This window comes from Sycon ciliatum, chromosome 5 (genome assembly GCF_964019385.1).
Source record: "Sycon ciliatum chromosome 5, ocSycCili1.1, whole genome shotgun sequence".
In the NCBI taxonomy this organism is placed as follows: Eukaryota; Metazoa; Porifera; class Calcarea; order Leucosolenida; family Sycettidae; genus Sycon; species Sycon ciliatum.
Genome location: NC_088647.1, coordinates 25,880,949 through 25,906,041, shown reverse-complemented (window position 1 = coordinate 25,906,041; position 25,093 = coordinate 25,880,949). Strand labels below are relative to the sequence as shown.

General features: G+C 50.1%; 1 protein-coding gene across 2 annotated transcripts in view; it reads left to right on the top strand.

The window, feature by feature from the left end:
- The window catches only part of LOC135818179 (peptide chain release factor 1-like), a 97,742-nt gene that overhangs the window by 37,978 nt on the left and 34,671 nt on the right, over positions 1-25,093 (top strand). Inside the window, exons 1-2 of one of the 2 annotated variants that reach the window (XM_065331526.1) lie at positions 9,347-9,893; positions 15,937-15,984. The exons of the other annotated variant lie outside the window; for it this stretch is intronic. The gene's annotated coding sequence lies outside the window, so the exon portion shown is untranslated. Of the gene's footprint in view, positions 1-9,346; positions 9,894-15,936; positions 15,985-25,093 lie in introns of those variants that run through there. 2 annotated transcript variants of the gene reach the window in all.

The window sequence follows — 25,093 nt, the reverse complement described above, 5'->3', positions numbered from 1 at the left end:
TCCCACGGCAACAGAGAACGTCGCCTCTTATAGGACGAAGGCGAGACCAGTTAATGTATTGGCACAGCGGTCTAACTACAATTTGAGGCAGCAAGGCAAAACACCCAACTTGGGTTGGTCAGAAATATCAAAGGTGAATATGGAAGGGGCACTTTTGATTGTTTGTCACTGCAGGAGGTCTCTGCCTTCATCATGGGAAACTCTCTTTTCAGTGCTCTTCAAGTAAGTAATTATTTCTGTGTGAATGGGGGGGGGGGTCAGTGGTAGTCACGGGTCCTAGAGACAGGCTGTGTGAATGGGGGGGTCAGTGGTAGTGGTGCTATAGACAGGCTGTGTGATGCAATGCACTGTACATGACTGTATGCTGTTTGGTGGACTATAACAGAATGGGAATGTCATGGTTCAGTGCAGGGTGGGTGTAGGTGCATTGACAGCAAAGTCTGTGCTACCTGTCATGACAGACCTGGCCTTGGCTTGGGGCCAGCTCAGCTTGTCATGCAATCTCTGAAAAGTACATGCAGTGAGAGTACAACTGTCTGCATGTGTACATGCTGTGTGTAGCCTACATTGCACTAGACTGCTGTGCAGAGCTACATCTACTACTGACACTCACTTTTATCTCTGTGTTCACCGCCTGGTGCGAGTCTTATTTTCTTCTCGAGAATCCTCGTGCTGCTTTTGTGATCCTAGACACGTTGTAGTGTCTCTTTGCCGGCTTGATTGTTGAGAAAACAAATAGTGAGAATCTGAGTGTGTTGGACTAGAGGATAATTCCTGCTTGAGACATGCCTCCTGTGAACTGTGTAGCGTGTGGCTGTGAAAACAAGAGGATTAAACTGGTCCAGTGCCTCCACTCTCTGTGCATATCGTGCCTTGACCAGAATGTTGATGAAGATGGCTCCATTACGTGTCCGAAGTGTAGGGCGTCGACACCGTTGCAGGCTGGATGCTCCCCCATGCTGTCTTTGCCAGACAGTTATAGGAAGGTAGATGGTAGTGGTGCAGAGCAGCAGTCTGCAGTGTCGTGTGATGAATGCATGGATGTAAAAGTGGCCGTGTCGAGCTGTGCAACATGCAGCAGTCATCTGTGCGGTGTACACACTGAAGGACACAAGATCTCCCGAGCTACACATGGTCATGAGGTACTTGCATTGACTGAAGCAGGCACTGAGACTGCTGAGACCACTACTGCTGCTTCAGCTACTCAATCACAGCATCGCTGTGCACTGCACCCAAGCAGTATCCTGACCAAGTTCTGCACAAAGTGTAAGAAGCTGTTATGTGAGCGATGCATCAGCACTGGAAAACATGAGCCGCACAAACAATATCTTGTGTCTATCAATGCTGCAGCAGAGAAGATGAGAGCGTCAGTGAATGATTTGTTGTTGAGCTGTGTGTCTGAGAGTGATGGCGTTCTGGAGAGCTCCATTGAGAAAGTACAGTCCTCCATTCGTAACCTTCATGATCAGATAGAGCTTGCATCAGAAGAGGCCGTGCTATTTTTCCGTTCTCTGGTAGAAGCTATTCAAAAACGTGAAACCAGTGTTCTGAATGAACTTGATGATCTTCAAAGTCAGGCACTGGGACCTCTGGAGAAGCAACTCACTAGGCTGCAGGGCAGTGTGTCGCAAACGGAGGTGGTGAGAGGCATGCTGGATGCTTGCCAGGACAGTGTGGATTTTGTGCGCATGTCGTCTTGGCTAGTAACAGCCTTGAATGGCGCAGCAGAGGTTGGCAAGAGTGATGCTGAGCCATGTGTTGTGAGCGGCATCGTCTTTGCGGCAAGCGACACACGTGATCTCGTGGCTGGCATCAGCAAAGCGGGTCTTTGTGCTGATGCAGCAAAGAACAAAGTGCTTTGCTCAGGCAATCGTAAGATGGGCAGAGATGTTGAGATCGACATAGAGATTGAGCACCTTTCCGATGCTGCTATTATCAGCCAAGACCAGCTGAGGAAGATCGATGTAGGAGTTTGTGTGACAAATCCGGACGGCAAGACAGTCCAGTGCGAGCCCCTACAGCAATCATCTACTGGACATCTGGTGACTAAATGCCGTCCTGCTGCAGCCGGGGAATACATTGTTTCAACTACGATTGCCGGTGTTCATCTGAAAGGTAGTGGAGTGAAGTTCAGTGTTGTTCCACCAGCACCTGCTCAGCCGGCACCTGTACCTGTGTTTGATATCAACCTCTGCCATGGCGATATAGAGATCAGGAACAACAACCGAACCATCCGTAAATCGTCGTACGACGGGAGCTGGCATTCAGTGTGTAGTTCACCGATACAGGAACAGTGCGGTAGTAGTGCTATACAGGTACGCATAGATGTCACACAGCGTGCCCATCTCTATGTGTGCTTATGTGCATCGTCTAGTCCAGTACTGTCTACTGTACATAGCACACAGGGTGAAGTGTACGGTTGGTGGGGCCTCGGTGTTGATACCTCTCGTGGTGGTGGTGCTCTAGGCCAGCCCTGGCAGAGCAATGATTTGATCACATTGACTTTGAACCATGATGATCATAGCCTGACCGGACTGCATCATCGTACCCTTGAAACTCAAGTGTTGCGCAACATCCCAACCAGTAACCTATGCTGGTATGTATCGTTGTTCGACGCGGGTGATCAAGTGACAATAGTCCATTGAATCCCATTACTGATCCGCTGGCTATGGCCTAATCTGTAGTAATACGAGCACAGGATACTTGTCAGGATGGACTTGTTGCGGCAATGCTGGTAATCAAGTTACGTGTATGTTTTGTGAAGTATGGTTTTCGTTAGTAGTCTCCGGCTACAGTGACTACACAGTACAGACTGATGACAGAATAGGAATTGTCTGCTTTATTAGATATTTCTATGTTGCTGGATGTCTTGCTCACATTGTTCTGTTGTTTTACCCCAGTATATCTCGTGATATCTGCTTGTACGTTTACTGCCTGTATTTTATACCAACGCACTGGCTTTTCATGTTTGTTTGTTTTCCCTAGCCTTTTCCATCGCTGTAATGCCTTTGTGATGACCCTGCGTACACAGTAATGCTCGTAACCATTTACATGTAGCAGTTATGTACCCTAATGCTGAAACCATGACTTTGCATAATAATTCGAACAGTAGCATAGGTACACATGATGTACGTTTCTAGAAGATGGAGTCACGTGTTTAGATATGTTCTACTCCTCATCATCACTACAGTCACATCCTGATGGCACTCCTCAATGTGTTGCCTAGACTCGCCCTTACCACAGAACTGTTTCCATTGCACGTTTATAGTGTTACAGTTTCCTTGCAGCAACGTGCCACTCGCTCCTGCTGACTTTGCTCGTGCTCTGTTTGCTGCTGCCTGCTCGATGCTTCTCTTCGCAGCTGCTTGCTATAGACTTCAGCGGTATAAGTTTGCTGACTGGAGTAGAGTGTGGCAGTTGAGTGCAGTAGAGTTGTAGAGTTGAGTTTATTAGAGAGTTTACATTACCGCTCAAGTGGACTTGTCCGCTTGAGCCGGGTTTTTGCATTGCAGTTTCTTACCTATCCTTTGCATTTCTACTTTTACTATATCGGACATTTGTGCTCCGCCATGCTGATTTCTCTGTGCGTTGGGTCTGAGGTATGCCTGAGTGGAATGACCAAGAGGCACACATATACTTTGTGCAAACGGGCTTGCGATAACTCACACGTAGGGATGATCGGCCGACCACGACACTTGGTGCTGTGACCAGGATTCTTCTTGGTCTAGTTTCCCAGGCCCTCCGCTCTACTCTTGGTCCACGCTCTTTCACTCTCCGTCATTGTTCCGTCCTCCACTGTCTGTGGCCCCGCTGTGTCTGTACACCGCCTCCCAAATCCCTTGGGTTGTTAGTGCCACTGATGTTCCTCATCGATAGCGGACGACGAGTCGCGCGCCAAATCCTCCTTCACCCCCCCCCCCCCCCAAAAAAAGAGTCAGCGCGGGTTATGTACAACGCTGGTGATAAACAGGATACCGGTAGATGTCTGTATTTCATGACAAATGAATAATCTGGGCACGGCTCTGGAAAATACGGAACATGTCTACCTGTACACTGACTGTCTGTGTGTTGCTCACACTGATAGTGACCTCGTTTATCGAATAACACTGATGACTGATGACTGATGACTGATGTCGATGAACCACGTGCGTGTACCATCAGTCTAATCAGTGCAAGCAACACCATTATGATCGTGTGCATGCGTTGATGTACGAGCTTGATGGCACGCTTTTCTTTTTTTATTTCCGAGCGTTCACACTTGTTTCTGATCCTTTTGGGTTGCTCTCCTCTGTTGTCATGGTTGTATTCTTGCTCTTGCGTTTCGTCATGTTGGGTCAGGCACTAGCTACGTGGCTGTTGTGCATAAATATTTGTAGGACTGGAAGAAGGTTTAGCTCTCTTCAAATTGTGCCTTCGAGTATTTCTGTTGTGGGCCAGTCATAGTTTTTACTCGCGAGGGGTGAAAAGTTAGGGGGCCAGGGGCCAAGTCATTCGCGGCCTGCAAGCCATTTTCTGGTAGGAGCGGATGGCTCTAGCTCTCTTTACAAGGCGCTACAACTACGAGGATATTTAATGCCGGGTGATGAACATGGAATATGCGGACTCCGGAGAGATATTCGCCCTTGATTGAACTACTTCGAACGGTAATGATTCCGCCCTCTACGTAGCGACGGCAATATGCAATGGCAGCGAGGCCCCGCATGCAGCCAACCGATATGCCAGAGAGCGTGGATCGGAGCACGACAGCGTACCATTTTAGCCGATCTAAGAAGAGCACGGAGCGTGCAGGAAAATACTTCGTCGTTTACCAGTTAGTCTGCGAAGGTAGCTGGCATTGTACATTGGTCGTATCCATTCTGGTTAGCTGAGCCACGACGGAGTCGAAGACACTATTCACCAACTAAGCCAGTACATAAACGAGTGTCGCAAGGTATGTCTACCTGGCGGAACCCATACGTAGTGGAGTCGAACGTCAGAGACCAGAAAAACTGAAACTGCTAGTCTTACCAGCTTGGAGCCACTGCGTGCAGTTCGAGGATATCACGGACAGTCAGTGTGATTTCCAAATGTATGCAGTAGTCGACGCACCACACATCGCAAGACTCTCAATCGTGGAGAGATTTGTTTGGATGGCAGTGACTGCTAGAGCAGACGGAATTGATGTCAGGTGAGGTCGGGAGTATGGAACTCACTCATCAGAGGACTTTGCCCAAAGGACTGATCTATTCGGATAAGGCGCCGCTGTTGGCAGTTGTCACTGTGAAAGTCACAGACAAGGGAACTTCGGCCAGAAGAGTGACCCTGTCAGATTCGTGGACGGTGGAGGAGGACAGACCACATCGTCGCCAGCCTTACATAGCAGCAGTCTCAATTCTCTCAAGTACAAGGTATAATTGCAATTTTATAACCTGAAGATATAGAAGTACGGACTCGGATGGAGAGCCAAGGATAAATTTATTGGTGTACTAGCTGTGCTAGTACTCGTTAGCAACAATCCGAACTAGCGCATACACCGCGCTGCATTACTCTGTGCTGCCTGCAAGACTGACGGCGTCATGCGCTTTGCTTTGCTGCGTAATCACAGATGGCACCAGCCCGTTTTGCTGAAAAGAAAACAAATCTTGCTTGCCCGGTTGTGTTCCTCCAGACAGCAGATCGTGCTTCCGCAGTGTTGCTTTTCAGCGCTCCTTTTCCCGAGTGTCATCTCGATACTGTATTTATTCAGCATGTCCGACCTAACTGTCGACACTGTGAAGGCAATGACTTGCCAAGCCCTCCGCGGCGAGCTTTCCCAGCGCGGCTTCAACCCGAAAGGAAATAAAAGTATTTCACAAGACCGTTTGCTTGCACAGCTAGCCCTTGGAAGTCATGTCTGCTCCGGCCTGGAAAACCAGCAACACGACATTGCGGACACGGCTCGTGAGCCCAGGAGCCCGACCGGCACCAATGCCTCCTCCACCAGCTCAGGCGACGTGGGCGCAATGGATCTCCGCGCTCTCGTGCGGGACGAGGTGCAGTCGGCTTTGTCGGCCGCCATTACAGAGAGCATCGTGCCGCTCCTAACTCAAGGTCAAGGCAATACGGCTGCTGCCGCCACAACGCCAGCCCAAGGCCCAGGCTCTTGCAATCCACCCGTCCAGCCACCAGCACCAGCTGTGGCCAAGGCTGTGCAGGAGCGTATCTTGCGAGGTGAGTTTGTCGATCTTTCAAGTTTGTTGCCTGAGATTCTCGCACTTCCGGCCGAACATTCCGGCTGGTGCACAGCCCGAATAACGACAGCCAACTAAACATTGTCGAGTCGGATGATGCGAAGCAGGCACCATACTGACCAACCACCACAATCTCAATCCCTTGACAAGACATGCAGAATCCCTAGATTTCTCTCAAAATCCCTGGATGGCACAAAAACAAGTGAAAAAGAGCTTTTCCCGCCAAAAAAACGTTCGACTCTGCAGCTGTGCGTGCAGCACAGATCGACCCTGTACTAGGCTGTAGTGCAGTTTAATCAGTCGGCGCCCGCCTGTCACTTTGTCAGTGCAGATCTTGCATGGTCAGGTCTTCAAAGTGCTGTGCACAGTTCGAAGTGCGAATGAGCACCGTACATACCTTTGAAAAAGTTCAAAAAACGGGACATTCGGGAAGAAACCATGGAGTTTTCAGGAAAATCCTGTATCAGACAAAACTTTGGTTTTTCCGGGAGTTTGCTTGAAATCCCCGGGACGCCGGGAGGAGTGTTGATTTTCCGGGATTTTCCCGGGAAAAACGGGAGGGTTGGCCAGTATGAGGTACGTCGCAAGGTCCACAACATAGCTACATGGCTCGAACCATGGACAACTTACATGTCTGTTGTCACGGCTGCTGTCCCGCACCGTACCGCCGAACTGATTGCGTACCAGCAGTTGATCCTGACTGCTAGCCGCCAGTTTTTCCAAGCGCGTGGCTGGAGTACGACCGCCAGCTGCGGATGCTCACGGCCCAGCAACCGGGGACGAAGAGGTTGGACTCCATCGACGTAAACCTGTGGCAGATAGCATTCACAGGGCATGCGCGCCCAACATGCGCCCAATGTGAGACTGTTCACCCAGGGGCGGGTTTGTGTCCTTTTCGTCCCCAAGCCCATTTCCCCAAGCCAGCAGCATTCACCTCCAGTGGTCGCACACACACCAATGACGGCCAGAAAATCTGCCGCAATTTCAACGGAGGCCGCTGCTCCTCGTCGTCGTGCCGATTCTCCCATACTTGCAGCCAGTGTGGCAAGGATCACAAAGACACCAAGTGCAACCAGCAGCAGCGCAGAGCCAATCGGCCACCCCACCGCTCCCAGTAGAATGGCCGCTACTGAATTGCCTGACGCTGTACACAGCTTGTTCCCCATACACTCTGCATACACCCCACTGCTAGCTGATCACTTTGCCCGCCTGTTGCGTCACCACCCAGATCAATCCTTTGTTTCGTATGTTCTCCACGGCCTGCGCTATGGCTTTGCTCTTGGTTTTGCCGGCCAACATGACATTTCTGTTTTCTCTAATAATCTGCCCTCGCCTTACACTCACGCTGCATTTATCTCCGAGCAATTAGCTGCTTCCTGCGCACGCGCCGAGACCGCAGGCCCATTTCCCTCGCCGCCATTTCAGTTCATGCGCTGCTCTGGCCTCGGTGCCGTCCCCAAAAAGAACGGCAAGCTGCGCATGATCCACCATCTGTCTAGTCCAGTAGGCGCCAGTGTGAACGACAGCATTCTCGCCGAGCCGTTCTCTCTGCACTACGTGAGCATTGACGACGCGATCAACATCATCATGCCATGCCCACAGCCTGTGTATTTGTCCAAGCTCGATGTTCGCAGTGCATTTCGGCAGATCCCTGTCCGCCATCAGGACTTTCATTTACTTGATATTCGCTGGGAAGGCTCCTACTACTACGAGCGTGTTCTGCCTTTCGGCCTTCGCTCCAGCCCAGCCATCTTTGACTCAGTAGCCACAGCAGTCAACTGGATCATGCAGCACGAGTTTGCTATAGAACACCTGCTTCATTACCTCGACGACTTTCTCAATATCTCCACTGGTTTGGTTGCAGCCAACCAGCAACTGGCCATCCTTCTGAGGCATTCACGTATGTCGGCATTCCCCTGGCTCCATCCAAACTCGAAGGGCCATCACCATCATTGACCTTCCTTGGTATTGTGTTAGACTGTGAGCGCCGTGAAGCCCGGCTACAAGAGGACAAGCTCTCCGAGATCAGTACGCTACTCATGGCCACTGTTAGCGAGCGCAGCATCGGCCAGCATCAACTCGAGTCCCTCCTGGGGAAGCTCACTTTTGCTGCCCGAGTCCTCGTTCCGGGACGCACATTCATGCGTCGACTATGGTCCGTGTGTAGCCGACACCGGGAGCCCCATTATTGTATCAAGCTAAGCAACGAGTGCATCGACGATCTGACTTGGTGGCTGCGCCTGCTGCAGGACTGGAATGGGAAGTCCTTCTTTCTCCATCTGCAGTGGACGCCATCTCCTGACATGCAGCTATTTACCGATGCGAGCGGCTCGGTCGGCTGGGGGGGGGGGCTACAACCACGGTCGATGAATTTGTGGCACCTGGTCCGAGAAAGATGCCGAGCGCAGCATAGAGTGGAAAGAGTTGTATGCCATCTTGGTAGCGTGCAGTACCTGGGGCTACGAGTGGTCCAAGCTCCGCATCCTCTTCCACTGTGACAATTCGGCTGTTGTCGATTGCATTCGATCTGGCTGCTGCAAATCTCCTCCTGTCATGCCTTTGCTGCGTGAACTATTTTTTTGTGAGTGCACGGTGCAATTTTGCTGTCTCTGCCGTTCACATTGATGGCCATCACAATGGTATTGCTGATTGTCTGTCTCGCTCCTTCATGCAGGCATTCAGACGCCACGCCCTGAACGCCAAGGCGGCTCCGGACATTGCCCGCCTGCCTCAGCAATGCTAGCCACTGTCTGCCACTATGCTGCTTGTGCCGTGTCAAGGAACACCCGCCGCACTTACACCACTGGTGAAGACCGCTAATATGATTTCTGCTGCCTGCAACACTGGTCACCCTATCCTGCTACCGACGTTATGCTGTGCTGTTTCGCGTCGTTCCTCACACGAACTGTAAGACCTGGAACTGTATCTGTGTATGTGAGTGCGGTGCGTAATGCCCATCTCGAGAACAGGTTTGCTGACCCCTTAGTAGATGCGTGGCTTCTGAAGAGGGTGATGAAGGGCATCCAGCGATGCCATGGTACGGCTGTACTCACCCCTCGCCTATCACTATGCCAATCCTACGACACCTGATAGACGCATGCCGGAAAGTGTAGTACCCTCAATGGCCATGACAAGCTGTTCTTCCAAGCCGCCATGCTGCTAGTGTTCTTTGGATTTCTCCGGTGTGCTGAATTCACTAATGGCGTCACACGGGGCTGCATCAGCTTCCCTGGTGACGGATGCCTACAGCTTTTCCTGCGTTCGTCCAAGACGGACCCATTCGGCAAAGGCGTCACTATTGATATTGGCCCATCCGTACCGCCGTACTGCCCGATCCATGCCATGGTTAGCTACCTGTTTGCCACTCGTCGCCAAGGAACCGAGCAACGCTTGTTCATACTCTCGAACGGACAGCAGCTGACCCGACAGTCATTCACAGCAACAGTACGGTTTCTTGTTGCCACGACCGGGGTACCATCCCAGTCGCACTACTCCGGGCATTCATTCCGCATCGAAGCAGCCACCACCGCTGGTATGGCCGGTGTCCCCGATTCCCTCATCCGAGCGGCAGGTCGATGGAAGAGTGATGCATGTCTACGCTACATCCGGACTACAGCGAGCGCTAAACGCCGGCTATCGTCCCGGCTTGCTGCCGTGTCACGGATGCCATGATGCCTGACTCGCGTGAGTAATGAGCTATATGTACTGAACTCTAGTCGCACGATACTTGCCTGTGCTGACATTAATTGACCTTTGCTGTGCGTCAATAGTACTTAGCTAACGGGGTGCTGGTTTCATGGGTCCACTCTCACAACTGGTGTTATCTAGCTATTTGCTGCAGCTCTGCCTTGAGCTATATTACATCCATTTAGCATTGCACCTCTACGTTGAGCTAACAGCAGCTCTACTTTGAGCTAACAGCGGCTCTACTTTGAGCTAACAGCAGCTCTACTTTGAGCTAACCGCAGCTCTACTTTGAGCGTACAGCAGCTCTACTTCGAGCTAACCGCAGCACTACCTTGAGCTAATAGGAGCTCTACTTTGAGCTAATAGCAGCTCTACTTTGAGCTTCAAACCAGTTGTTTCGAAACCAGCACCCCTCAATCCAAAGATGCCGCTTTGTTGACTTGTTTGTGTGAGGGACGGGGGCTAAAGTAAAAAAAAAAGGAGCAAGAAACTACAAGTTACGCTATAATGTCCGCTAACACCACCAGTTACTAAACAATCAGCTCGTGCGAGAACATTGCACAAAACTGAACAACAATACTGACGTTAGGAAATTTGAGGCCACATGCCACGTACTGCTCTTTTCTCTCTGAAACTCAACACTTGCAAGCCAGATATGAAAGAAAGAAAAAATCATCAGTCACACCACCGGGACTCGAACCAGGGACCTTGCTATTCGCGAGCAATGCTCTAACCAACTGAGCTACAGTATGACTCTTATCCACAGTGATGGTAAATCTATCCTTCTTCGATCAATCAATATCTGGCTTGCGTCATACTGGCAACTCACACCAATCAAGAGGGCCCTCGGCCATTCGCTTGATATCATGGGGAGCGCATCAAACTATGTCCACTGCGAGCAAATACAAATTGCAATTTCAAATTTGGACTTCACGGAGAATTTTCAAAGTATTTGAAATTGCAATTTGTATTTGCTCGCAGTGGACATAGTTTGATGCGCTCCCCATGATATCAAGCGAATGGCCGAGGGCCCTCTTGATTGGTGTGAGTTGCCAGTATAATGCAAGCCAGATATTGATTGATCGAAGAAGGATAGATTTACCATCACTGTGGATAAGAGTCATACTGTAGCTCAGTTGGTTAGAGCATTGCTCGCGAATAGCAAGGTCCCTGGTTCGAGTCCCGGTGGTGTGACTGATAATTTTTTCTTTCTTTCATATCTGGCTTGCAAGTGTTGAGTTTCGGAGAGAAAAGAGGGCCTCAAATTTCCTAACAATACTGACGTTCTACAAGTAACTGGCTAACAGCTCTAGCACATCTTGGATGCGCACTCCAACAGCCTTCCAACTTGGAAGGTTCTAAGTTGTAGAAATAACACGAGGAGGGGAAGGTGAGCGCAACCAAGATAAGCACGAGCTGAAAGTCTCAGCTGTGAAGGACGTTGGCGGATGTTCATGCATGTCGATGACGATACTGGCAAGACAACTGGACAATACGGTCAAACCACGATTATAGGACGCAAAGCAAACCTTCCAAGTTGGAAGGCTGTTGGAGTGCGCATCCAAGATGTGCTAGAGCTGTTAGCCAGTTAGTTGTAGAACGTCAGTACCGTCGGTCAATGTCGTGTATTACATGAGCTGATTGTTTAGTAACTGGTGGTGTTAGTGGACATTATAGCGTACTGTAACTTGTAGTTTCTTGCTCCTTTTTTTCTTTACTATATAAAAGTACACATACTGTAAGGGGTCTCTAAGTAAATGCATGTACAGTCGTCCCTCTCTAATCCGGCACCTTTTGCTACGGCGTTTTCTGCTGGATTAACGAGGGTGCTGGATTAAGAAATCCTGCCCTCTGACCCGGCCCTACCCAATTGCATGCATGTATCCTATGTACGTCAAAACGCAGGGTTTTTCCATGTCGACCCAAGTATTTGGTGCACGGCTTTATATTCTCAATTGTTGTCCGGGAATTAACACAAGCATCTGCATGCCGCACTCACACAATGAGCAACCAGTTTGGGGAATAGGAGGGTTTGTCAATTGCTTTGCCAGGCTCCGAGTGAGTGACAGCTTAGAGCTGTGTGAATGTGTGTGTATGGCAGCTGGGCAGGGCCCTGCTGCGGAGGCTGAATGAGCCGTATGGAGGCAGCCGGGCAGGGCCCGGCTGCGGAGGCTGAGTGAGCCGTATTGAGAGGCTGAGTGAGCCGTATGAGTGTGAGAGGCTGAATGAGCCGTATGGGGAGCCTGGTAAGCAAGGTTGAGAAAGAAATCCACTGCCAATGCGAACAAAGCAAGAACTGAAGTCAGGAACAGTGGACTTCGGAGAACAATGAGCGCGTGAGAGTTTGTTGGGAACAGAGCATGCGCCTTCTGTGTTAACATATTCTTGCGCGTGCGCAAAAAAATCATTATACACAGTGATAAAGTGATAAAGCAAAACAGAGAACATGTTCACATGTTCTCTTGCACACACACGCACACAAACACACACCTGAAAATTGGCAGGACACTACTCCTTGCTAATAAGAAAGTATGGTTGACTGCCGTTGTCTCCTGGACAACATTGACCAGACTGGACTAGCCTGGCCTGGCAAGGAGTGCACCTGTACGGTACGCGATTTACGACTGCCGGATTATGAAATCAAACTACGTGCAGTTTGAGCGATTTGTTTCAAAAAGTCACTGCCGGAGGCGGAATTCAAGTGCCGGATTAAGATGTAGGAATTGAACGAAAAAAATCGGTTTCGTCAGAAAGTGCGCCAGTTGGCAAGGGTTCCGGATAAACAAGTGCCGGATTAGAGAGGGACGACTGTATTTACTTAGAGACGTCTAACAGGCGTTTGATTCTTGACCCACCCTCCCACCCCCAGAAACGCCCCCCCCCCCCAAATGCAGATACCACTCATAATAAACACCATGCTATGCGCACATATACAGTACAGTCGACTTCAGTTATGACGAATGCGCATATAGCGAACCCTTGTCCATGTCCCTGTTTGAACCCATACGAAAATGACCATTTGTAGCGAACAGTTTTCGTTTATAACGAACCAAATCACACCTACAAGTCGTTTATGGGAGTACAGTCTAGAGTATGTGTCCCTGACCCTGTCTACTCTGCCGTGACGTGTGCAGTGAAGTGTGTCTCAATGTGTATCTGGTCTAGCTGTAGCAGTGGTACATCATGCACTGTACACACTGTGCATGTACAGTCTACTTTGCTTATAACCACACTCGGCGGGGCATCAGAAAACTGTCCTTATTTGCAAAGTGTCCTTATACCCGAAGTCTCATTATAATTATGTGTCACAGTTGGATGGGACTTTGCTCTGGGCATGAAAATTCTGTCGTTATTCGCGAACTGTCGTTATATCCGCAGTCGTTATTAGCAAAGTTGACTGTACATGCGCGGTATGGTATGCATCATTACACAGGGGCGTCGGCAGGGGGGAGAGGGGGGGGGGTGCTTTGGGTGCCAAAGCACCCCCCTCAAACATTTCGATCGTGTTTCGCAGCTGGCTCGAGAGAGAGAGAGAGAGAGAGAGCGTAATAGGCGGGCTGCTGATCACATGTGCAACTCTGCACAACCGGCACACTGTGGTAAACGTTGTTCAGAGCAGCCAGGTATTACATGTACATAATATACATGTAGGTATTGTGCTACTGCGCTTGAATATTTTTGTCTGCTCATTGGCCATTTTGCAATGAAATCTATAGTCCCCGGCGGTCTATGGCCAGTAAGGGCAACTCCGCTTCCCTTCCATTGCCGTGCAGCATTACGTCAGACCTCAGCAGACTCAGCTCAGTACATGATTTGTATGGCACTCCACATGTTTTGTTAGAAGCAAAGAGTCATACAAACACGTCATGGGTAGAAGTAGCAACACAGTCCATGGACATCACACACAGGGCATAGCAGTTTGTTGGCGCTATGTGTTTGTAGAATGTACTACTAATACAGTGTACTAGTACAAGTACATGTACATGTACATGTCATGAAACTCAAACACCCAGCACCAGTATGGAATGGCTTTAGACAGAAAGCTTTTCCAATGTACGTGTGCATGTAGTTCTGACGGTTGGGTGTTCACATTGGAGGTTGTGGAAAAGCAAAGAAGATTCTTTCATGTGTTTCAGGTGTTGGTGCAGCAGCCGAACAGTGAAAGTAACGTTGAAGTGGAGTTTGCGGTTTCCGTGGGAAGTATGGGGTACGATTGATCTAGGATGCCTCACTGCACTATCAAACACGACGAAGAGAAAAAAAGGGTTGAGAAATCTGACACAAGTTCGATGGAGAGTGTGATACTTCTGGATAAAGCAGCGTCCAGGACTAAGCTCATCCGATTAGTTGGAAGCAGGGAGTAGTAAATGTTACTACTACCAGTTTGGATATTTGCCATTCACTGATTGATTTTCAGCGTCAAGTGTGCGACTGATTTTGCTCCCCCCCCCCCCCCCTCTCGCCGTATCGCGGACCAAACACTTGAGTGCTTGTACTTTTGTGCGGGGAAAGTCGTGGCACCCTCCTTGATCACTATCCTCTGGCTACACCCCTGTTGCATGCACTCCGAAATGAATTTTTTAGAACCGACGACTTGCAGGTGAACCCACCCACCAGAAAAGCCTGTTAGACGTCTCTAAGTAAATACATGTATTTACCGACGGCAAGAGTACATAACCAAGAGTGCGCAACTCCTATCTTGAGCAGCGATGGGTTCACCCACGGCGGAATGTTTTTCTTGCTTCATTCTTTGGCAGAAGTATGATGAAGTGGGTATCCTTTCCCACGCTTGTTTTGTAGATACGGTGAGAGTTCGTCAGGTTCAAGACACATGGATCTATCGTCCGTTGTTCTGCTTCGACTACCGTAGCTGTAATGTACAAATTATTTGTACTTTGATCTCTGGCTACGCATGATGGCATCAGTGAGCCAAACCGCCGCCAAAGACTGATGTCATAAAAAATTCCACCGTGGGCTGGGGGATCGTCGAGTTGCACACTCTTGGTTATGTACTCTTGCCGACGGCCCTTAAGTCTACAAATTATTATTTTCGGCCCCTTACAATTTCGGCCTCCCAGGGCTAAAACCCATATCGGCCGCATCAAATTTTCGGCCCGCACTGCTGCCGCCTGTATACACTGTCACACAGAACCTTGCAAAACAAAATTTCGGCCCCAACAAATTTTCGGCCAAATATGACCGGGGCGGAAAATAGCCGAAAATAAGTATGCGCTGAATATTTGTTGACTTACTGTAAGTATGAGTTATGAGTAACCATGGAAACTGACCACCACTTGTTGCAAAAGTAGGATCCACGAGCGGGATTCGAACCCAGCACCCCTGTCTTTCCGGGACAGTGCCCTACCGATTAGGCTACCGGGGATCACACACACTCATGGGTCCTTCTTGCTACACACTGTAACAAGATAGCACTGTAAAACCGGAAGATTTCGCTGGAGTTTTATTTTCGATAGCTTCGGTACATCGTCAAACTTCGGTACAGGAATTTTTTACCTAAAATGAAACGGGACCTAAAATTCGAAAAGCCATTCCAGATAGTGTGCGAAATGCATTTTGGATCTGGAAAACTGATTTACCGAAATTTTCACGCCACCGAACAGTTGAATTTAGGAAATACCGAAGATATTAGACCAGCGAAAATTCCCGGTTTTACAGTAGGCAGTCAGAAAGTGTGATAACTGGGCACAAAACTGAGAGACAAACTGCGGAGACATTCAACGACCTGAGACCTAGCTCCAACACATCTCCAATGAGCAAACCAACAGCTTTCCAACTTGAAAGATTCATGGCTCAGTAAATGAGGAAAAAGGGGAAGGTGAGCGCAGTGAAAATGTGCACAAGCTAAGTCCCACGGCAACAGAGAACGTCGCCTCTTATAGGACGAAGGCGAGACCAGTTAATGTATTGGCACTGCGGTCTAACTACAATTTGAGGCAGCAAGGCAAACACCCAACTTGGGTAGGTCAGAAATATCAAAGGTGAATATGGAAGGGACACTTTTGTTTGTTTTTCACTGCAGGAGGACTCTGCCTTCATCACAGGAAACTCTCTTTTCAGTGCTCTTCAAGTAAGTAATTATTTCTGTGTGAATGGGGGTGGGGGTCAGTGGTAGTGGTGCTATAGACAGGCTGTGTGAATGGGGGGGGGGGGGGGGGGGGGGGGTTGGTGGTCAGTGGTAGTTGTGCTAGAGACAGGCTGTGTGATGCAATGCACTGTACATGACTGTATGCTGTTTGGTGGACTATAACAGAATGGGAATGTCATGGTTCAGTGCAGGGTGGGTGCAGGTGCATTGACAGCAAAGTCTGTGCTACCTGTCATGACAGACCTGGCCAGCCTTGGGGCCAGCTCAGCTTGTCATGCAATCTCTGAAAAGTACATGCAGTGAGAGTACAACTGTCTGCATGTGTACATGCTGTGTGTAGCCTACATTGCACTAGACTGCTGTGCAGAGCTACATCTACTACTGACACCGTGCCACTTTTATCTCTGTGTTCACCGCCTGGTGCGAGTCTTATTTTCTTCTGGAGATTCCTCGTGCTGCATTCGTGATCCCAGAGAGGTTCCAGTATCCCTTTGCCAGCTTGATTGTTGAGAAAACAATAAGTGAGAAGCTGAATGTGTTGGACTAGAGGATAATTCCTGCTTGAGACATGCCTCCTGTGAGCTGTGTAGCATGTGGCTGTGAAAACAAGAGGATTAAACTGGTCCAGTGCCTCCACTCTCTGTGCATATCGTGCCTTGAGCAGAATGTTGATGAAGATGGCTCCGTTACGTGTCCGAAGTGTAGGGCTTCAACACCATGGCAGCAGGTTGGATGCTCCCCCATGCTGTCTTTGCCAGATAGTTATGCCAGGGTAGAGATTAGTGGTTTAGAGCAGAAGTCTGCAGTGTCGTGTGATGAATGTATGGATGTAAAAGTGGCCGTTTCGCGCTGTGCAACATGCAGCAGTCATCTGTGCAGTGTACACACCGAAGGACACAAGCTCTCCCGAGCTACACATGGTCATGAGGTACTTGCATTGACTGAAGCAGGAACTGAGACTGCTGAGACCACTACTGCTGCTTCAGCTACTCAATCACAGCATCACTGTGCACTGCACCCAAGCAGTATCCTGACCAAGTTCTGCACAAAGTGTAAGAAGCTGTTATGTGAGCGATGCATTGGTACTGGAAAACATGAGCCACACAAACAAGATCTTGTGTCTATAAATGCTGCAGCAGAGAAGATGAGAGCGTCAGTGAATGATTTGTTGTTGAGCTGTGTGTCTGAGAGTGATGGCGTTCTGGAGAGCTCCATTCAGAAAGTACAGGCCTCCATTCGTAACCTTCATGATCAGATAGAGCTTGCATCAGAAGAGGCAGTGCTATTTTTCCGTTCTCTGGTAGAAACTATTCAGAAACGGGAAACCAGTGTTCTGAATGAACTTGATGATCTTCGAAGTCAGGCACTGGGACCTCTGGAGAAGCAACTCGCTAGGCTGCAGGGCAGTGTGTCGCAAACGGAGGTGGTGAGAGGCATGCTGGATGCTTGCCAGGACAGTGTGGATTTTGTGCGCATGTCGTCTTGGCTAGTGACAGCCTTGAACAGTGCAGCGGCGGTTGGCAAGAGTAATGCTGAGCCATGTGTTGTGAGCGGCATCGTCTTTGCGGCAAGCGACACACGTGATCTTGTGGCTGCCATCAGCAAAGCTGGTCTTTGTGTTGACGCAGCAAAGAACAAAGTGCGTTGCTCAGGCAATCGTAAGATGGGCAGTGATGTTGAGATCGACATAGAGATGGAGCACCTTTCCGATGCTGCTACTATCAGCCAAGACCAGCTGAGGAAGATCGATGTAGGAGTTTGTGTGACAAATCCGGACGGCAAGACAGTCCAGTGCGAGCCCCTACAGCAATCATCTACTGGACATCTGGTTACTAAATGTCGTCCTGCTGCAGCCGGCGAATACGCTGTTTCCACTACGATTGCCGGTGTTCCTCTGAAAGGTAGTAGAGTGAAGTTCAGTGTTGTTCCACCAGCACCTGCTCAGCCGGCACCTGTACCTGTGTTTGATATTGACCGCTGTCATGACCGTATCCAGATCAGTAACAACAACCGAACCATCCGTAATACGTCGTGCGACGGGGGCTTCCATTCAGTGTGTAGCTCACCGATACAGGAACAGTGTGGTAGTAGTGCTATACAGGTACGTATAGATGTCACACAGCGTGCCTATATCTATGTGTGCTTATGTGCATCGTCTAGTCCAGTACTGAATGGTGTACATAGCACACAGGGTGAAGTGTACGGTTGGTGTGGTCTCCGTGCTGAAACCTCTCGTGGTGGTGGTGGTGCTCTAGGCCAGCCCTGGCAGAGCAATGATTTGATCACATTGACATTGAATCATGATGATCATAGCCTGACCGGACTGCATCATCGTACCGGTGTAACTCGAGTGTTGCGCAACATCCCAACCAGTAACCTATGCTGGTATGTATCGTTGTGCGACGAAGGTCATCAAGTGACAATAGTCCACTAAAGCCCGTTACTGATCTCCTGGCTATGGCCAAATCTGTAGTAATACGAGCACAGGATACTTGTCAGGATGGACTTGTTGCGGCAATGCTGGTAATCAAGTTACGTGTATGTTTTGTGAAGTATGGTTTTCGTTAGTAGTCTCCGGCTACAGTGACTACACAGTACAGACTGATGACAGAATAGGAATTGTCTGCTTTATTAGATATTTCTATGTTGCTGGATGTCTTGCTCACATTGTTCTGTTGTTTTACCCCAGTATATCTCGTGATATCTGCTTGTACGTTTACTGCCTGTATTTTATACCAACGCACTGGCTCTTCATGTTTGTTTGTTTTCCCTAGCCTTTTCCATCGCTGTTATGCCTTTGTGATGACCCTGCGTACACAGTAATGCTCGTAACCATTTACATGTAGCAGTTATGTACCCTAATGCTGAAACCATGACTATGCATTATAATTAGAACAGTAGCATAGGTACACATGATGTACATTTCTAGAAGATGGAGTCACGTGTTTAGATATGTTCTACTCCTCATCATCACTATAGTCACATCCTGATGGCACTCCTCAATGTGTTGCCTAGACTCGCCCTTACCACAGAACTGTAATCGATCGTCTTGTCTTTCCGTCTGCGCGATCTGCCTGTTTCCATTGCACGTTTATAGTGATACAGTTTCCTTGCAGCAACGTGCCGCTCCCTCGCTCCTGCTTACTTTGCTCGGGCTCTGTTTGCTGCTGCCTGCTCGTTGCTTCTCTTCGCAGCTGCTTGCTATAGACTTCAGCGGTATAAGTTTGCTGACTGGAGTAGAGTGTGTCAGTTGAGTGCAGTAGAGTTGTAGAGTTGAGTTTATTAGAGTTTACATTACCGCTCAAGTGGACTTGTCCGCTTGAGCCGGGTTTTTGCATTGCAGTTTCTTACCTATCCTTTGCATTTCTACTTTTACTATATCGGACCTTTGTGCTCCGCCATGCTGATTTCTCTGTACGTTGGGTCTGAGGTATGCCTGAGTGGAATGGCCAAGAGGCGCACATACACTTTGTGCAAACGGGCTTGGGATAACTCACACGTAGGGACGATCGGCCGACCACGACACTTGGTGCTGTGACCAGGATTCTTCTTGGTCTAGTTTCCCAGGCCATCCGCCCTACTCTTCGTCCACACTCTTTCACTCTCCTTCTTTGTTCCGTCCTCCACTGTCTGTGGCCCGCTATGTCTGTACGCCGCCTCGCAAATTCCTTTGGTTGTGAGTGCCACTGATATTTCCCCGTCGATCGCGCTAATTGTGATGATTGTGACACAGAACGCTACACATATTTACATAGATTTCAAATTCAGACTCTGCGCTTAAATTCTTCTTTGCGCACAATGAGGCGAACATCAGGAGGCAACATATTCCACAGAATGGCACCCCGGAAGCGAATGGACGATCAATCAGCATGCAGTTCCTGGAAGGAAAGGGACGCGCAGAAGTTGCGTCATCTGTCCACGGGTAGCTCTGCATTCGTGGTCGACCAGATCGGGGGAAATAGGTGTGTAGAATGACGAAAATAGTTGACTGGTGAGAGCGTGAAGACAATGGAAGACGAAGACAAGGACTTTCTGACGGCACAGCTGCTCAATGGTGGATAACCGAAGTCTCTCGCGCAGGGGCTGGGTAGCGACGGGGTCATTCAATCGCAAGTCTGCGCGGATGCCAGTATTAGCTGATCTCTCAAGCCGTATGAGGCCTGCAGCAGTGAGAGAGGGGCAGAAGGAGTTTGTGGCAGAGCACAGCTTCGCCTGGATCATGGCAAGGTACCACATCCACCGAGCCTGAAGACTCAGCTGTTGTGCGTGTGGTTCTTTGGTTTTTATTTTTGTAGTGTGTTACTTTTGACTTTGTTGAATTGTTTTTGTTGCACGTGCAGTCTTCTGTGCACCATGGAATGCTTACCTCCTTGTCACGTGTATCATTGATTATGTTTTGTCCTGCGCAACGTGCTGAGCCAACGAGCAATCTGACCCTCTGGATTTTTAAAGTGCATCAGCCAACGCAGACTGCCGTGGTCTGTCCGAAGCAAAAACGGGCGCAACAGAATGTACGGTCTGAATGTACGACATGCCCAAACCACCGCTAGCAATTCCAATTTAGTTATGGCATAATTTCTCTCAGCGGCCGAGCAGGACCGACTGATGTATGCTACGGGTCGCTCTAGACCGTCGCCGGAGACTTGCGACAGCACCGCACCTAAGCCGGAAACACTGGCATCAGTGTCGACAACAAAAGGTAGAGAAAAATCTGGAAATGCCAAAATCGGTACCTGACAAAACGCTACACACAACTTGCGAAACGCAGTCTGATGTTCAGCTGACCACACAAACGAAACGTCCCTACGGAGCAGATCATGCAGCGGATGTGCGATCGCGGCAAAGCGAGGAATAAATCGGCGATAGTAGATCTACGACGCGAAATGAGCGTTAGCATGCTAACGCGAGTTAGCAGCCAGCCCAGCGAGCTGGCCCAACCTGCACGCATGCGCGAGTCACGTGGGCACGCGCCCTTCAATATCCTGTACAATGTCTCTTTCAGGTCATTGCTGTTTGGACTTTCGAGCATGCAACTTGCGGAACAGGTGTTCCCGAAACAATTTCCTTTCGTTAGACTTTCAAGCTGGCATTCTCGTATCTCTGCGTTTCAATTCAGACTTCATTGACGCCTGTTGGTGCCTGTTGGTGCCTGAAACAATGTCGTCGTCTACAGTGGAACGTCGACTGTGGTTTTTTAGCTTGCGCCATCATCAGGTTTCCTGAAATGAAGTACCTCCACGCGATCTCAGCGACCCTTGTTTGTGCCTTGAAACAATGTCGTCGTCACCAACCGGCGTCCAGCCTCTCCGGATCGCCTCGCTCTACCTGGCTCCGCCGGCCGCCTACTGCGAACACAGCGATGGCCGCCACGCAGCACCGCCACTGCAACAGCAGGCGCGAGCCTGACGATCGTAATTCGTATCCAGAGAGGCGAGTTCGTGGACTTTGATTTTCTGTCGGAAGTAACAACGGGAGTTGTCCACTGCCGTCACCAACGCCACCCAGCTTCTCCTCGCTCTACTTGGATCCGTATCGCCGCTCGCCGCCAGCAGGCCGGACCCTACTGGGAGCCCGGTGCAGTGACGACCGCCATATGCGCATGCAGCACCAACAGCAGGTGAACCTGACTGTCCTATACGGGCCCTTCTCGATCGCGTCCAGAGAGGCGAGTTCGTGGACTTCGATTTCCTGCTGCCCGATACAGTTGCAGTCAGTCCAGCTCCGGCGACGTTCCAACTCCGTAGCCCCTCATATGTTGCTCTTCTGGCGCACTAGCATTTATTTGAATCCAAACCCAGAACTGCGCTTCGTAGGCTGCATGACGGTAGCACTTGAGTTGAGACCTGGACAGTGTTCATGAATGGTCTGTGTTCCACTGTTCCTCACCGCGTTTCACGAGTGCCTGTGGACGTATTTGGCCACGATCGTCGCGGCCAATCGCCAGTTTTTGCCACCTAGAAACTGGACGTTATCAATACTCAATCTGCGGACAACTGTTTCGTCCTTTGTGGACTCATCAGCGCAGCACAGAGGGAATTAAGCTGAACCTGATAGCAATGGAAAATAAAATAAATCTCCAAAGCCAGGTTATCAATATCAACTTGTGGCAACTGCGCCTCGCGGTGTACTGGAACAGCACGACCCGCCTGCCAGCAGTGCAGCTCAGTGCACTCGCCAGCATTTCCGTGCGCATTTCGTCCTACTCACCAGTACAGATCCGCATCACGTACCGCAACCGTATGCCGCTACTACGAGTACGGCGCTTGCACGCGTCAGCTCAGGCAGTGCTACCTCCAGTGCCGACAGGAGCATCCCAGGGCAAAGTGTAAGGCCTCATCAGTAACTGTGTAAGCACTCAGTTTCTCACTTCTCAAAATTACTGGTCTCACATGCTCCGGAGGTATGTTGCACATGGTCGTAATTGTGGGGTTGTGGTAGGTTTCATCGGCAACCACTCAACTAACTGGGATCCATTGTATTTATCACGGTCACATGCTAACCCAGATTATATTTCTGCGCAACGATCCGTTTCTTGCAGCAGGCTTGAAACAGCTGGCCGATCCGTTTCTTGCAGCAGGCTTGAAACAGCTGGCCCGTGTTCTTCACCCCCTTTCTCGCCTCTGTGCTGTTCCGGCGTAGATGCGGTTCCTAGATGAACGGGAAGTTACACACGACACACCCTTTGTAAAGCCTGGAGGGTCGAAGTGTCAACGATTACATTCCAGCAGACCGTGTCTCTCCACAATGTCAAGATGACAATGCTGCAAACATGATTAGACAATTGCTCGCCCCGCTGTATCTTGCTAAGCTCAATGTTAAAAGTGCATTCTGCCGAATTCCCGTCTGCCCGGAGGAGTGGCCCTTGTTGAACCGCTGGCAGGATCAATACTGTTATGAGAGCGTCCTGCCCTTCAGACTGTACTACGCTCCAGGCCAGCTATATGGAACTCTGTCGCATCCGCCAGTGAATGGATTGTGTGCGGGCAGTTCGCACTCCCACGCCTGTTGCATTACGGGGAATACCTCAATTAATGTTACTTCCTCAATGCATGCTCTGGACTTGTGTTACCTCGCCAGCAACTCGCTATTCTGCTCCGAGCGTTTACATACCTCGGTGTTTCTCTGGCCCCAGCAAAAGTGGAGGGTCCAGCTCAAGTCCTGACGTTATTGGCATCTTCCCATTACGGGAAATACCTCGACTAACGTTTCTGTCTCCATGCATGCTCTGGACTTGTGTTAGCTCGCCAGCAACTCGCTACTCGGCGCCGCGCGTTTACATACCTCGGTGTTTCTCTGGCGTCAGCAAAAGTGCTTCCTCGATGTATGCTCTGGACCTGTGTTAGCTCGCCAGCAACTCGCTACTCGGCGCCGTGCGTTTACATACCTCGGTGTTTCTCTGGCGTCAGCAAAAGTGGAGGGTCCAGCCCACGTCCTGACGTTTATCGGCGTCATCCTGGACACCCGCGCGCTCACATCAGTCTGCCGATGGACGAACTTGCCAAGCTTCACGACCTCCTACGGGCCACTCTCAACACAGCTTCAACTACCCAATGTCAACTCGAGTATCTTCTGGGAAAGCTCTCGTTTGCTACAAGAGTGATAGTCCCAGGACGCACATTGCAGATTGTGGTCACTTGCCAACTGGTACCGGCAGCCGTATTACCTGATCAAGCTCTCCGAAGAGTGCCTCAAATACCTTCGCTGATGGCCTTAGCTCCTGGAATAGTAGAACGGCCGGTCCTTCTTCCTACACCCTGGCCTAAGTGGACGCCGTCCCCCAACTTGCTGCTATTCACTGATGCAAGTGGTGCACTTGGCTGGTGCGCAAACAATTGCAACCGGGGATAGGGCAATGGACAGTCAATCAAGCAGACCAGCCAATCGCAAAGAGTGGTTTGCAATTGTGGCAGCACCTGGAAAAGCTAGCGGCACCAGCAGCAGATGCCAATCGATCGGCTTTGCAGCAACTGCGAAAATCTTGCTCATCAGTTGTGGCTATGGCCTGGCGTCATACACCGGCCACTCGTTTCGAATCAGCTGCCGGACTCGATATTCAGAGAGGCGGGAAGGTGGAAAGCCATGTCTGCCCGAGTAACATTCAGAGGCCACCAGCAGCCAAAGCATGGGTGGCTGTGGCAATGGCCTCAGCCCATGATATCGAGTTCCTGTTAGTCAATCGTTACCGAGCTTGCACTGCTTACAAATATCACAGGTAGCTGCACTTTGTGATCCGCTCTGGGAGTGCCGATTTATGGAATATATGCTCTCAACTGGTTATGCATCTCTATATATCTAGCATTTGGCGGCTCTATTCAGAGTCATTGGCGGCTCCATGCGGAGGCATTGGCGGCTCCATGCGGAGTCATTCGGCGGCTCCATGCGGAGTAATTGGCAGCTCCATGCGGAGTAATTCGGCGGCTCCATGCGGAGTCATTCGCTGGCTCCATGCGGAGTCAATTGCCGGCTCCATGCGGAGTCATTCGCCGGCTCCATGCGGAGTCATTCGCCGGCTCCATGCGGAGTCATTTGCCGGCTCCATGCGGAGTCATTCGCCTGCTCCATGCGGAGTCATTTGCCGGCTCCATGCGGAGTCATTTGCCGGCTCCATGCGGAGTCATTTGCCGGCTCCATGCGGAGTCATTCGCCTGCTCCAAGCGGAGTCATTTGCTGGCTCAGCTGCGAGCCATTATACCAGTTGCTCGAATCGGCACTCCCAGCTTAATGCAAAACTCGGTTGCTCTGTTGTGAGGTGGGGGGATGCTAAATGAGCGTTAGCATGCTAACGCGAGTTAGCAGCCAGCCCAGCGAGCTGGCCCAACCTGCACGCATGCGCGAGTCACGTGGGCACGCGCCCTTCAATATCCTGTACAATGTCTCTTTCAGGTCATTGCTGTTTGGACTTTCGAGCATGCAACTTGCGGAACAGGTGTTCCCGAAACAATTTCCTTCCCACCCTCCCACCCACTAGCTCAACTCATGTTTCTGGCGCACACATGCAAAACTCGGTTGCTCTGTTGTGAGGTGGGGGGATGCTAATCCTAGAAAGGCCTGAAGGGACTTTAGATTGGTTGGCGCCTTCCACTCACGCACT